This window comes from Propithecus coquereli, unplaced genomic scaffold, assembly GCF_000956105.1.
Source record: "Propithecus coquereli isolate 6110/MARCELLA unplaced genomic scaffold, Pcoq_1.0 Scaffold612, whole genome shotgun sequence".
In the NCBI taxonomy this organism is placed as follows: domain Eukaryota; kingdom Metazoa; phylum Chordata; class Mammalia; order Primates; family Indriidae; genus Propithecus; species Propithecus coquereli.
Window position 1 is genome coordinate 149,202 of NW_012152086.1, and position 5,149 is coordinate 154,350.

Consider the following 5,149-nt stretch of genomic DNA (forward strand, 5'->3'; position numbering starts at 1 on the left):
TTTTTTTTTTTTTGTCTGAGAAAGTCTATTTTTCCTTCAGTTTTAAAGGAAAAGTTCACCGTATACACAATTCTAAGTTGGTGAGAGATTTTCTTCTTTTCAATACTTTAATTCTTTCTCTCCGCTTTTTTCTTGCTTACAAGGTTTGGGAAAATAAATCTATTATAATTTTTATCTTTGTTCCTCTACAGATGATAAGGAGTCTCCAGTCCCTGTGGCTTCTTTCAAGATTTTTGTCTTTGTCTTTGATTTTCTGTACTTCAAATATAGTACACCTAGATTTTGGCACTTTTGGTATTTATCATGCTTGGTGTTCTCTAACTTTCCTGGATCTATGGTTTGGTATCTATCACTAATTTTGCAAAATTTTCAGTCATTATTACTTGAAGGTTTTCTTCTTTCTTTCTTTTCTCTCTTCCTCTCCCTTCTTTCCTCCCTCCCTTCCCTCTTTCTAGTATTTCCATTATATCCATTTTATAGGTTTTGTAATTGTCTCATAATTCTTTGGTATTCTGTTCTATGTTATTTTTCATTTACTTTTTAGCTTTACATTTCAGTTTTGAAAGTTTTTATTTACATTTTTTTCAAGGTCACTGAGTTTAATTGGGGTGGCCATGTCCATTCTACTGATAAGCTCATCAAAAGCATTATTCATTTCTGTAACATTTTTTTTTATTTTTGGCATTTCTTTTTATTTCTTAGAGTTTTATCTCTCTGCATACATTACTTATCTGTTCTTCAATTATTTATGCTTTTTCCACTGGAGTCTTTAGCATATAAATTACAATTGTTTAAATTTCTGGTCTGATAATTCCAACATCCCTGACATATGTGAATATGGTTCTGATGTTTGCTATGTCTCCTCAACTTACACTTTTTGTCTTTTAATGTACCTTATATTTTTTTCTTGGAAGCTGGACATGGTGTACTGGATAAAAGAACTGACATACTTAGGCCTTTAGTGTGAAATTTTATGTTTATCTGGCAAAGTGTTAAGCTCTGCTTATGGTTTGCTGTAGCTGCAGGTTTGAGAGGCTACAATGTTCTCTGGTGCCCTTGTTTCCGTCTCTCTTATTTTTCTTAAGTTTCCCTAAAGATTTCTTTTTAAATAATGTCTGAGATATGCAGTTCTTTCAGTTGTATTCTCTTGTTATTATCCAGGAGCCTTATTGATGTGGTGGTAAGGTGTAGGGAGAGGGGAAACATTTTATTGTCTTATGATTAAGTCTCAATCATTTGGCGAACTTGTGCCCCTGGCCTGTGACCTTCACAAATGCTTTTCAGTCACTCCTCTCCCCCTTAGATCGGGCAAGGAGGCTAAAGGGGGCTAGACTTGGGAATTTCCCTTCCTCTGTATTAAAGGGAACTGGAAATGGATATTTTCCTTCCCCAGATTACTTAGGCTCTGGTAAAGCTGCAGTAGGTTAGTTACATTCTTGTAAAATAGTTTCCCTTGAAGGCAGATCTTGGTTAAAAAAAAAATGGAATGCTCTGGACATTATTTCATAATGAGTACATATCCCCTTTTCTTCCTACAGGAAGCAGGAAAGGGCTTTTCTCTGATTTTCACTGTGAGAACTTGATAGGGCTCAGGAGGTAAAACTTACGAAAGTGTTATATATACCCTTCTGCAGATTTTAACTCTCAGACTTGTTCATACTGAGCCTTTAGCATTTTTTCAAGTAGTTTAGGTTTTCCTACCCTGGAACTGGTTCTTGTGGATATTTCTGCTCCTCAGCTTCTGATCCACTAACTTGTGATTCCCTGTATCTGCCTGTCTGTGCTTCCAATTTTGGGGGCAGTGTTTTGTCCTGTGACCTTAATTCTCCAATGGATATAAGAAGAGTTGTTGATTTTAGTCTGTTCAGCTTTTTTCTTAGTTTTTGAATGAAAGTGAGGATTTGTAAGTACCTTATATGTTGGACTAGAAACCAGAATTCATGTTGTTTTGTTAAGTACCAACAATATCTAGCAACTATTGTCTTCAAAGCAAGATATCATTTCCCTTTGTTATTCTAAAAAAATCAGTGTTCATAAGCAATACAGGAGTTCATGTTCATGTGCATTTCCCCCCAGTGCTATGTAAGTACTTAGGTTCCTTTTCAGCTCCCCTCCAACTTCCATCCCCCTTCCTTCAGATAAACACAGTTGGTATTTGTTATACAAGACTCTAGACATTTTTATACTGTTTACTTATGAATCTGTGTCTCCATTGCTATATCTATGTATCTATTTATTTTTAAGTATATTGATAAAAATATGTATATAATTTTTTAAATAATTTAACATTATTTTTAATTTTGAGCACTTTCTTAATCGTAAAGTTGATTATTTGTGTTTTTTTCTCTTTTTTGGTTCAATACGACTTCACTTTATTTAATTTTTTTTTTTTTTATTTCAGCATCTTACGGGGGTACAAATGTTTAGGTTACATATATTGCCTTTGCCCCGTGCAAGTCGCAGCTTTTTTTCTCCCAGCGAGGACATTTTGGCTGAGGGAGTACATTTTAACACTGGAAGTGGCTTGCAAGCCCTCTCATGGTGGCAGCTTTACTGGTGTTTTTTGAGTGGAACCAGTGAAGCAGCCATGGAACTGAGGTCTGAAACATGGGCATTCTTAGAGTTACTACAGCTCTGTAGGACATTTGGACATTTTACTAAATATTAAAGTAGATTATGACTATATTTACAAATAATTGTAATACTGAAAATGTATTTATGGTGGCTAACCTTAAAGGATATCTTAATTACATACAATTTAAGACAAGTGCCATGTTGAAATTTTCCATCAGATTCACACTGCTGAGGGCCAAAATAATTTTTAAAACTCTTTTTTAAAGTAAAATCTTGATTCTCAAGGACACCAAAACCAGTTTTCTTTAATTGAAAGACATAAAAAGTTTAACTCAGGTTAATTAGTATGTAGAATGACTGATACTATATTTCTTTTATAACTGCTACCACACTATGAAGAGAGAGATAAAAACTTCTTTATATAGTAAGATCTTGTAGGCAGCTAGAGATTTGGAACCAAAGTATAGGTGAGAGTAGGGCTTAAAATGACTTAGAAATCAGTGACATAGAGATCACCACTGAATCTTGCGTAAATAAATAAATCTTACGTTTAAGATAAAGAAGTAAAAGAAGTGAGACAAGGCTGATATCTGAGACTTGGCCATCGGTACATGTTTGGGTGAAAAGGACAGAGTAATGGAAATCAAGGCACAGACATAAGGGAAAAGAGAAACAATGTATTATGAAAGATAAAAAGGAGAAGGTTTCAAAAAACCATGGGATGGTTGAGAGTGCGAAAGGTAAGCTCTTGTGGGCACAATGGTATTTGCATCCTCAGAGCCTGGCAAATAGTAGGCACTCAAGAAACCTTTGTTAGATGAATGAGTGAATAAATGCATAAATAAAATATTCCTACCAAGGAAGTGAGAAATGAGAGGAAATAGTTGTGTTCACCTAAGGCCACATTGTTGGCTACTTGAAAACACTATTTATTAATTGTCTGTGGGCCACCTGCAAAGGGTGACTTAGAGTGATTATTGAAAAGTCAGTTTTCTGGACCCTACTTCAGAACCACTGGATTGGAATGTGCATTTTTAATAAATAACAGATGTAAAATCTTAGCCAACTAAAGTTCAAGAACAGATGCACAAGAGTGAATAACTTCAGTGTAGAAATAGGGACAGCAGTCAGATTTCATGGGAATTAACGGGGGAATAAATGGGATTTGTGAAAACCTATTGAAGAACATTCCTCGTTAACTATGAAACAGAGTGAAAAGGGGCTTAAAATGAAGTGATAATCTTTCAAACTTGGGTTAGCCTTGAGCAGTTGTCTTCAAATATTTTTGCTCCACATACTCGCTACAAAAAGTTTGAAAAATGATGTACAGTCTGATATAATATGAAGCTCACATTTAAAATATGACAGTCGAAATTTAAACAGTGAGAAAAGATGCAATTTCAGCCACATTTTTAAATGTTAGTATTTCAAAATAAATTTTTAAATCACTTTTTCAAATATATTCAATGTAATCTAAATACTGTGATGATTTGATACCTCTATGATTCATTTAATAATACATGAAGTAATTTTTTCTTTAGGAGCAAAAATTTCAAATAGTTCCTTTTGTTCTTGAATATACATTTTCATTCAACTTTCCTAAAAGAATTATTTCCTAATATTATATATTTTTGCTTACAAGTGTGTTATTCATTATCATATCATAATTTCTGCAAAAAAACATATACATAAATTGAATTTTAGTTTTAAATTTCCTTTGACTCTAAATGTAATTTTTATTGAAGAATCATTATAATTATTAATGTGCAATTAAACAAAACAATATAGGTGTATTTTGAGTTTTGTGAAAATATCTATTAGTAAAATTTTTTTAGGCGTGCAACACTTGAGATAGATGGGATGCTTTTATGCTCTGTGTGTCAACAATGAATGTTACTTATTGCTAGAATAAGATAGGAGTCAGCATCAATTATTTCATTTTTGTTTGTTTTTATATATGTGAAAGTATTTGTTCACCTAAATAAGTGGAATTTAATTATAGCAATACTATTCCATTCTTTAATTTTTTTTCAGGGGTCAGGATATTGGCAGTGGCCATAAGTCAACATTAATGTTATTTTCACCTCTTTCAAAATTCGTAGCGATTCTGGGGTCAGTGATTTAGGATAGAGTCTTAAAGTCATGTGTTTAGCATACAACCTTTCAAAATCAGGCACTACTTTTGTTTTAACCATTTTAGTGCTGCCCTGTGTATCTCATGCAAAGTGAATAGTTCCACCTCAGGATCATGGTAGGTTGTTGATATGCAGCTTTTAATACATGAATATCCATGTTGTTTTTAAGTTGTTTAATCAAATAATTATGTGAAAGAAATAGAACAAAGTATTTCCAAGTGCATTTCAATAATGTTAACTACTGTAGTGTCCAAGTACCTGACTAATTTAAATTGCTAACCAGGTTTTTGCTCAGAACACAATATCGAGAGAACTTCATGGCTATTAAATTGCCCCGAATATTCAACTGGTTTGTAGGCTGGTTCCCCTCCCTGTATAATCAGTAATTATTTAGATGGGTATTTTAGCCCCATAGCTGTTTTGTATTTCTTTTTTTATTT